Genomic DNA, 11,410 nt, shown 5'->3' on the forward strand with positions numbered 1-11,410 from the left:
CTATTTGGGCAGCACATTGGAGGTAAACGGATACAGCAGTAGGGACATCAGGAAGAGTATTGCGTTATCAAAGGAGTCGTTCATGAACAGGAAGAAGCTTATGAGAGGATCAATAAGTAAGAGTTTGCAGATACGGTTAGTGAAGACTCGGTTCTGGAGAGTAGCGCTTTACGATGTGGATGCATGGACACTTTGGAAGGAGTACGAGAAAAGACTGGAGATTGGAGATGTGGGTGTGACGAAGAATGGAGAAGGTGAAGTGAACGGAGAGGAGGAGGAATGACGAAGTGCTGGACATGGCGGGTGAGGAGAGGCAGCTGTTATGCGAGATACGGGGGAGACAGAAGGCATGGATGGAGCGAGTACTAAACGGAGAGGGAATGTTGAAAGCAGCGTTAGATGGGAGATTGTTGGGTAAACTAGAGAGAGGAAGGAATAGAATAGGATTTTTATATAGAATAAAAGGGAGTAGACCCTTGTGTGATTTGAAGGGGGAAGTCTATAAGAGGAGGGGAGACTATCAGAATACTTTCCCATGGAAACTTGCCTATAATCGGTAGAATACTATAATAATAATAATAACAACAATAAAGACCGGACATACTCTGGATTAAAAAAAAAGAAAAGCAGACACTTATAATAGAAATAGCAGTTCCAGCTGGCCACAACCTTAAGAAGAAATACGAGGAAAACAAACAAAAACATCAAGAACACTCAAGGCAAATAAAAACTATCTGGACACAGGACGTGGTCACCATCATCCCCATAGTAATATTATCAACAGGGATAACAAATTCATCACTTGAATTTGGGATCGAACAATTAACAATTAAAATAAATACAATATATAACATTCAAAAATCTGTAATACTGGATACATGTACAGAACAGTTAGATTGTTTTTAAATGAATTGTAACTTGAGGCAGTGTCTTCGCAAGGCCCGACACTGGCGGACCTCCAAGTAAATCCTGTGGAAAAATAAAGAATAATAATAATTTCGTCTTTATTTCACAAGCGAATTTTAGGACTAGATAGTCCTCTCTTACAATTAACTTGTTTCACAATCACATACATCCATGCCCTGGATGGTGGTCAAACCACGGGATACGAACCCGCGACCTCTAGGTTAGTAGCCGGGGGCTTTACTCCGGCGCCACCGAGGCATCAGTGATTCACTTGTATCCATTTGCCACAGTAATATTGTGTACCCCACTAATTATTATATGCACTTATCTCCAAAATTCTAAAAATTTCACTTGTAACCCTTGGCTTCTAGGGTCCTTGTATGTGATCCTCACCATTCTTCCTTTTAGAGGATTCATTTCCACAGCGACTCACACCCTCGCGGATCGATAGGACGCGATAAGGGTGAGCAGCTGTCGCTAAGGGTCTCCACGGCGACAGCTGCCAAAGATAACCTTTCCCCTCAACGCACCAACCCTTTCGTACGCCACACTATTACTCGCACCATCTTGATTTATCACGAAGCATACGGAATTGATCTTGAAGAGGAAAACGTTGGCATGGAAGGTGTTTATGAATACGAAGGAGTTGACAAGTGAGATGAATATAGATACTTTGAAGGACTATTTCGCAGAAATAAAAATAATAATGGCAACTTTTTCATTCCCGATATTTTAACGCACAAAACTTCTGCGACCCAGGCTTCGAAGGAGATTTTCATCATGGCGCATATTGGAAATTTAAAAAATTTGAATTGATTTTAAAATGTTTACTTACCGAATGTGCCTGATTTCGACGGTATTCTTCGAAACATAGTCCGCAAAATAGATGTGTATTACACATACGTATAATAACAAATTCATTAATATTATTTTTCCATATTAAGTAATTAGTAAATTCCTCATATTCATACTTGAAACAAAGTACCTAATTCAGAAGAATTAAAAATTGGAAAAGGAAGTGAGAGCATATAATAACTTATCCTCTCACCTGATTTTTTGCTATAGTACAGTATTTAGCAAAACCTTTGCAGGGTATTACGCTTAAAATTACTGTTTATCCGTCCTACGTATTATCTAAAATGTATCCGTCCTAATTATTATCTTACGACAAATTATCCAGTACGCCTGAATTATTTTTAAACGAATTTCTATCCGCGAACAACATATTTTTTTCACATTTTAAAAAACCGTCCAGTGGAGGGGGATCTATCTTAAGGTTTTTCTTATAATGTAACCTGAAAAAATACTTCGAGTCTCGCTTTGATTGCGTATCATTAAGAGGTAGGCTCCGTTAAGTTGTGTGTTGTCTAGGTATACCTGCGGATGTTAGAGTTAAACTATACTTCTTCTAAGGTTATCCACTCAAGGAGAGAACGTTAATACAGCACCCGACGCTCTCTTCGCAATCTCTAGAGGTCATGAGGACGACCGCTTTTCATCTCTAACCCTACATACCTACATACGACATTCGATCACAACTTTTCGGTCATACGTTCTCCGTTTTTTTCACTTGCGGTAACAAATCTTACGCTCATTGTTTTGAAGTGGTCCCTCTTTATCCTTTAGGCAGATTCTACTTTTACGTGATGTTTATGTGTTCTCGAATTTATGAGGACAGCCTTTTAAGTGTTGGGAATGCAGACTACTATAAGAGGTACAAAAACGCAATTTTTTCAATTGTTTTTCGAAGTATTCTCGCTTTCCCCCTCCCCTCTAGACCATACCCCCTCTAGTTATGATCCTGGGTACGCCCTTGGCGTCAAGGATCATCCTTCGAATTTCAATCAAGTTTTCGGGCTTTGTGCAAGTTCGAAGCGATCTCACGTTTCATTGTTCCATCTTTATATGAAAATGTATCGCATTTGATCAACTATATTGGCAGAAAAAATTACCTAACACAAAGCTCAACATTGTCGTCCAACATTTTGTTCTCTTCTTGAACTTGAAACCTTACAGAAGGCGTAGGTCTTCCAACAATTTGTTCTCTTTATGCTCGCATACAACCGGGAGTTTTTTCACCACAAACCCCATGTGCCGGAGAAAGTAATAGGGTGGTTTCCTATTATTTTTTTATTGTCTAAATCGAAAGATTATTACTCCTGGAGTACGTATTTCACACTTTTAGATTTTTAAATGACAATATCTATTTTTCGCGATTAAATGAAAAGTGAAAAATTTCAAGCGCGCGAAAACGCGACGCATAAGTATGAATGCCGGGAAATCTCTACGTACGTCGTATTTATGGTTCCCCCTCACGCCCGGTGAGGTGACCTTGAGGCGAGGCTTAGCGCTGATACGTCGCAGGCTGCTAGCGGGTAGCTGAGTACCCTGCTGGCTGGTAGCGCTCGGCTTAAATAAGGATTATTAATACCTTATCAAACGAGGAAAACTTTCCGACCTTAGCCAGTTTAAATAAGTGATTATTAAGACATGTTTCCCTGAGCTCTGCGCCTCATGCATGCATTGGTAACCTCAGACGATGTATAACTCCTATCCTCTCGTATAGAAACTAGGTCCCTGTGACGTCACGTGGAGTGGCATCGCATGGGCGCCAATCTGGTCCTTTTCAAATGAGGATAAAAATGGACCATTGCCATTCGTTTAAACCGGCATTTCTAAAACGAAATAATTTGTATATTATGAATACACTAATGGTGGGTAACGAATCGCAATTGTTGCCTTTTATTTTCTTTGATGAAGGAAACTACCCTATTATAAAACCCGTGTTTTTGATATCACGTAATAGACCCAACTTCGAAATGCTTGTTCATATTCTCCGAAGAATGCTTCGCTCACGTCCCGCCTAGAATAGAGGTTACTCTCGAGGGGTTTTACACACAAAGCCGAACTTTTGGGAATTGAAACGCCTAAGAGCACTACAGTTCCGGTGATGTATTGGTTCAAGTATCATGCTACGTAGTTTATTATGTATTATGTTAGTTCTACGGCTCGAATCTTAGAGGCGGATTTTAAGTATACCGGGACTAGCCACGGTGATAACTTTTACGGGAGTCACCCGCAATGCACAATTGTGCGAAAAATCCACAGAGAAAAAATCATTCGCCTTGACCGGGATTCGAACCCGGATCCCTCGATTTCCGGCCGAGTGCTTTAGCCAGTTAAGCTACCGAGGCGTCATTCTCCCCTGTGGAAATTTGTGGACTATACCGGACAAGGTGGTATGGACTGCTGAGCATATTATGCGAAGAGCAGTCCAAATCGTGCGCACGGCGCCACAGCCGGAGAGTAAAGTCCGAACTTTGAACACATATAGGTGTTCTCTCTTTGACGAATTTTAAGTATACCGGGACTAGCCACGGTGATAACTTTTACGGGAGTCACCCGCAATGCACAATTGTGCGAAAAATAGGGAAGGGAAGAGGCGGATGATTCGTTACGAACACGCTATGAGGAGATGTTTCTTATCTTTGAAACTTCACTAAGCTCGTGAGATGTCCGGAGGATGTCGGATGACTATTGAATTCTTAAGATCTTATTTAATTGTTGAAATATAACCTCCTACTTTGTATTGCCATTGGGGCAGTTGATTTTCAAGAGACATTTTACCACCTTTTTTGCGTCGTCCAGCCCTTATTTCAGTATACCCATCCCCATGTTATGAATCACAGCCTCTACTTCCTCCCTCATTTAAAGATACATCGCCTTGGAATTCCTCAATGCCAAGGGGATTTTTCAGCCACCTTGAAAGCTTACAGAAATTGATTTTTTGCTGTGTATTCAGAATTGCAACGGCCTACTCAACATCTTAATTCCTGGAAGGGCTTCTCGTACATTAAATCGGAATCACTTAACGTACTTCAGTTGTTAGGAAACGTGACGCCGTCAATTAATAATTATTGTCATAATGGTTAAAATTAAAATGGTTGTATGTGAGCTCAGCTTTAAATTTCTCTTAAATTCTACACCTCACAAAAAATGAGAAACAGGAAAATTGTTAATTATGATTTTATCCGTCGGCAACTTTAAAGATTACATAAATGCAATGGGGTGGAAAGTAGCTTGAGTGAAATCGGCTCTATAAGTATATACGAGAGGATAAATTTCATTTCTTGGATTTTTTCGTGTTTATTGAAATATAACCTATCCTAGATAACCCTAAATATAATATCCTAGATAAACTTTGGTTCATCTCATGGATTGATACATTTTCCATGTTAATGTTAGACTACATCTCTTTTTTTTATCACTTTCCCTTATTTAAGCGGAATGTTTTCTAGATCAATTGCAATCTTTGATAATAGTTTTCTTTTCCAAACCCAGAGCACTTCCTATGAATTAATTGTCGACAATAGAGGTCATTTATTTTTATTTTCTTTTTATGCGATATTAGGTTGGGACACACCAAATGGGATATAGTGTCATGTAAAGCAGTCGATTAACTATTAAGTCTCTTTGCAATTGATATTGGAAAAAAAAATTCTGGATTAATTTGCAATGTGAATAGAAACTTCATTCTTGAGTTTAACGAATGTAAGTTGTTGGCTACTTTATGACACTCGGCGATCCCAGAGAACTTAAGCAATGCCTTTCTACTTTTCATTGTTGCCTGTTCAATCACTCAGATTCTACTTATTTCCGTGAAGCACAGGGCATGCAATTTCACATCTTTCAACTGGTGATGTTTCCCTCACTCTGACGTTCCGGTATTTTAAAATTGAAATAGGCTTCATTTTTCCATGCATTATAATTCTTCACGGCTTGCACGATAAATTTTGCATTCCATGTGGGTTTGTGCATCAGGATGTGCAATTTATTTTCTCCTTGAAAACGGGCTTTGGAACCCTTTTGCCTTATTCATTCCGAACGCGATGGCTTGCATTCGTCCCTGGTCATGAGTGCAAGTTCGCCATGAAAAAATATTTGACTTAGCCGGGATTCGAATCCGGATCTCCCGGTTACCGGTCAGGCGTGCTAACCATTTCTCAACCTCAAATTATCTCAATCGGTATTATTATTTTCTTTATCTTTTGAGAAATAGACTATTAAAGTTTGAATGTAATTTCGACATTTTTTGTAGAATAATTTGTGATTTACAAACTAACTTGAATTCTCTTCTCTCTTCGTAGGATTGATAGTAAAGGAAGGGACAGTTAGTGTTAGTACCACTACTAATACTACTACTACAGCTACTACTACCAAAGCAAGCACACAATTCACTCACTCACACCAAGCAACATTCACACACCTACGGTGTACACCATGATAATCTAAAGAACCCAACCATCGCAGCAGCCCCTCTAACGGCGAAAACACTACGAACATGAGCTAAATTACTCATGGCGATGACCTAAGTACTGAGTCGGCACCAACTAATATCCTGGTAGATAAGCTACGCATGTAGGCGACCTACGAATCCTGATAGATTCTTTCCTACTCTCCTGCCTAAATCTCCCAAAGAGCTCTAAAAAACAACTCATTACAATAAATTAATAAATTACAGTCAAGCGCAAAGCAATAAAATAGCACACACAAACAGTCCGCAGTCCACTGATGAAAACAATACCACTCCAGGCCTTTTGCTTCTTCAATTTCTTCAATCTTCGGCTCTTGAGATGTAGTTCCATGCACCTATTCTCCAGGGCAACATAGCATTCAGCAATATCACCTGTTGCAATGAAAAGCATCAGTTATACTCACGATGAAAGTATCTCGAGGTTTGTCCTCTCTCCCCCGACCTGCAGCCTATTCTTGTCAATCTGCTAGTTCTTACAATTTGTACGTGCCGTTTGTTCCTTAAGTTATTTTTCGGTGATATCTAACCTTAGTTTGATTAAACATAAATAGAAAATTTAGTGTTTCAACAATTTTTCTTAGAGCTTTCGACGATTTTAGAGGGGGTCGATTCTATCAATTTTTTTGTATTCCGTCTCGTTCACCCCAGAAATTTGTATGAGTGAGTCATTCAGTGGTCGATAGTTGATTTTATAGCACATAGATGCGTTTTTAACTTCCGCTGTTGATAAAATTACGTCCACTATTCCCAGTTGCTTGTTTATTACCGCGCTCCCGCATGCATACCTCTTTACTGAAGAAAAACGGATATCCCTCTTTGATAGCTGCGGTTGCCGTCTTACTGTGAGACATGTATTGCTGGAATGTATTAAATGCTCACTTCAAAGCACGAAACTAATTAACCCTTTATAACCCAGCGCTGCTTTTGGGAAAAATCAAATTTTAAGATTTTTCATTATGAAAACTTGAAAATTTTGTAATCAATCATAAATATCGTGGCAGCTGAATATTTCGTTATTACAATTAACAACACGATATAATGCGTAGTTTAGATATTTCCTAAACAGAACATATAATGTATACATTTTTGATGTTGCTTGGAAGAAAAATTGGGTTATAATGGGTTAACAAGGAAATGCAGACCGTCCTGGGTAATAATATCCTGAATCCTTATCATGAATGCGGCCATGATTGTACTCTTGTAATGTCAAACGACAGAGGACCCTACAATACTGAATATTCAATGCAAAAAGAAATACGCTTTCTTATAGGTTAGGAATAATGAGTGGTCCTATTTTCCCACACACACCTAAAACGCAGTTCTATCACTTGCTTATTTATACGGCCGAAATGCCAAGTTTTCTTTCTCATGATTTGATTCCTATTCATATGGACCCTCCCCCGGATTTCTATCACACCCTCTGCCATCCTCGAATCTTCCTTTTGAATGTTGCATTTCTCCCTTACGAAGGGCCACAATCTTTCCTTTCCGTCTCCTTCGACTGATCCCCTCTGATCCTCTTGTTCAGTCAATCATTCACCTCTCTCCTTATTATCTTATCCATTTCATACAAAGCCTGTATTGTTTGAGGTGTATGGCTCAATACGGGTTTATAGACAAAAATATGATATATAGGGGTAACCGGGGCAGAATGGGGTATCAAATTTAAAACATGAAAAAACAAGTACGAAATGTTTTGAGAAAATTACACCTTATTTTAAGTTGACCTTTTGAAATGCATTGAACAAAAATAAAATAATACGATGGAAAAAATCTTAACTATACATTATTTCCCAAAATAAAAAAAAATCATTTGCTAGGTATGGGGTTGAATGAGGTACTGTGAAAATGAATTTCAAAAAGAAGATAAATATGTGACATAAAAGAAAAATGCAACTTGTACATTATTTTATTTCAATTTGAATGAATTTTTTGGTGCAGTACGCTTTTGCTAACAATAAGTCTTTTATGAAGCCTCGGCACAACATTCACTCACAAGTACAGAATCACCTTCGCTGTCCTCTACTCCACAGGAGTTGTGAACCGATTTCTTACAAATGGAACAAGCGACCCAGCATTCAGCTGATTTTTAATGAAAATCGCTGCAGTATAAACATAAAAGAGTTGTCTCTTCATCCCATCATTCTTTTTTCTTTCATCCCCGTTTCACCCCAAGAACACGTTTACGCTTACCTAGGGACTGACGCCCAATGATAATGTTTCTTCAGACGTTCAACTACATGAAAATAACGATAATTAGGTGTAATTTAAACACCTACCAAGAATTATTGTCATTTAAACGGTTATATATGACTAACCATCGGCACAAAATCTTTATAAGTTAGAAAACGACGGCTAAAATTCAAACAACTCACAGTTTATATGTTAACAGTCCATCAACTGAACCAACATGGCTGTAGCATGAACATGAATGTGGGGGGTTCATGATTTTTTATGACCGAGCGAAAGTTTTTTAGTTTTTTTTAATGCTGTTTTACCATAGCCATATGCATCTGGTAAAATTAAACCTTTATTAAAGGCAAAATAAAAACTATTATATAAGCATTGTATATCTACCTGGTATACAGGTATTATGGTGAATGTTAACGAGAGAGAAATGTATTTAGCCACATGGCCTGGCTAGAGCTACAATGGTAAAAAAAAATAGCGAGGAACTAATTGGTTAACATGGTTAATCTGCTCAGGAAGTAATATTCGTTGCAATCAAATCAAGAATTAATTTCGATACTCATTTAAAAGAGGTGACCAAGCCTATCCGCTCGAAATCGTTTCCGAGTTCCTTGCAACGTTAGGTAATTTTTTCCTTTACTGGACGTTAATGGGTTCACCCATGGGCGACCTAATTCAGATTTTCATAAGTGTTTTTGAGGCTGGGAAATCACCTAAGTAGATTAAGACTAAGCAAAATGATTCATCAAACCTCAATTTATTCAACTGTGAATGGTTTATGATTTGTTTGGGTATGACTCAACTGAATTGTGCTTTTGCAGACAGTAGGTATAACGTGCGAAAAGTGCATGTAAAACAGAAATTTTCATTGCTTAAATATTCTGGTTAGTGCCATGCTGATGTTGGATATTTAGATCGGTTCCATTTCCTCGTGAAGAAATATTCTCTGATGTTGAAGTTATTTCGGGTTTCCCACCGGATGAGGTTCTCCGTCTCTGCCGATGTTTCGATGGTCGTGTCGTCCATCGTCATCAGGGCTGATGACGATGGACGACACGACCATCGAAACGTCGGCAGAGATGGAGAACCTCATCCGGTGGGAAACCCGAAATAACTTCAACATCATCATACGCCGGGTACACCTCAGATCTTTCTTCAAATAGTATCTGGTTGTGAGACGTGAGAATTTCCCTTGATGAATGCTTTATTCTAGAACTATCCAATGGAACTCGTTGGAATTCAAAGAGTTGTGAAGGCCAAAACATGTTTTCAAAATAAATCAAATAAGGCTTTCCAAAGTAAGTTTCTTGCCTTGAGTCTGTAGAAGTTGGTTTTATTACTACAGGTATAATTATTTATATTGTGAGTATTTTTTGTGAGTCTCTGAACACATAATCATTTAGAAAGGAAAGCACAAAAATAATTGAATTATTGATTGAGTCCATTAATATTTGACAGTAACTGATAAAATACATTTATAAATTACAAACCAAAAGTCTTTATTTGGCCCCAAAATGTTCTTTGTAATATTTTACATTTTTACTTCTGCTGTTTGAAAGGATTATTCGATAAGGTTATTTTAGAGGTTCACTAATTTCAGGGCATTTTCAAGGAACAAATTTAATAAAAATGTAGATAATAGAACCATAATACAAAATTAAATTTTTATAAGCTGCGAAGTTCCTATTTTTCATATTATTTTTTCTAACAAAATTTTAATCTTTTAATTTTATCTTGTTAATTACAGCCAGAATAGCGTAAAAATCCATTTTCGGTCATACGAAATCATAAAATTTTCCGGGGGAGGGAGGGAGTGTAGGCGAGCAAATCCTCCGGTTCGGGGTGCCATGAGCTTCAGCCGAGGGCCCCCAATTACCCCAGACCGCGCCTGGTTTACGTTTTTAAGCAACGAGTTTATTCATTAAGTATCAATAAAATCAGTAATTTTACAAGAATTGACGTGGTTGGTGTCCAGATCAATATATATTTTAAATTTGTATTTAAAGCTTTCATATTTCGAAGTACCGATTCAGTGATTACGTGCGCAAAGGAAACAGTTTTTATGGTGCTAAATTTATTTTGGGGGTAACAAGACGAGACTGATGTTCACGAGACGAGACTGGGGTTCACGAGACGAGACTCAAGACGATACCCGAGGTCAGAAAACGAGACAGACGAGGCTTGCGTAAGTCTCGTCTCATCTCGCGGCAACACTGAATGGGGTACATCAAAAGAGCATCCCTTTATTTAGTGCTTTAAAATAGATCTAAATCCATTCCAACCTTGCATTTTAAATGGTTTATATTTATACTTAGAAACTTCAATGAACAAGATGAAAAACTGAGAACAAATATCACATGTAGCACATACGACGAAAAGCCCCCCTTCCATATCCCAAATTCAGCCATGGTGGCGTCGATATGCCGTTATTAGGGGTGAATTCCACTGGATGTAGGAGTCAACCAGCAATAAATCTTTCACTAAAGCTGAAAGCATGACGGCTCTCAGTCTAGAGCAGTGCTAATTACAAAAGGAATTCACTTGCCATGCATCACAGCACAGGTGTACTTGAAGGCGAATATCGTCTATCATAGATACACCAGCAAAATAGGCTAAGATGACGGGCATGACTGAGAAATACACTCTGTCAGGTTTGAGACTGTGTCTGTTAATTGTGAACTTACAGACAAGATTCGTTAAAGTAGTTTCACTGAAACCCTAATCACAATAGTTACTTCAAATTAAAGATTGGTAACAATACATACTTTTGCTGCTTGTCGTCTACCTATGAATGCCTTAGAATAAAGATAGCATGTGTTTCAATAATATATTTAAAAATGGAATACAAGTTATGAATTGCTACTCTGAAGACTCTTTTAAACTGTTTTTGCAGGATTCACAAATTTTATTTTATTAAAAACAAATTTTAAGGGCTTAATTTTTTCGTGTGTATTACATAAGAATCACTTCCCTCATACCATGGTTTTAACGGTTAAAGTA

This window comes from Ischnura elegans, chromosome 10, assembly GCF_921293095.1.
Source record: "Ischnura elegans chromosome 10, ioIscEleg1.1, whole genome shotgun sequence".
In the NCBI taxonomy this organism is placed as follows: Eukaryota; Metazoa; Arthropoda; class Insecta; order Odonata; family Coenagrionidae; genus Ischnura; species Ischnura elegans.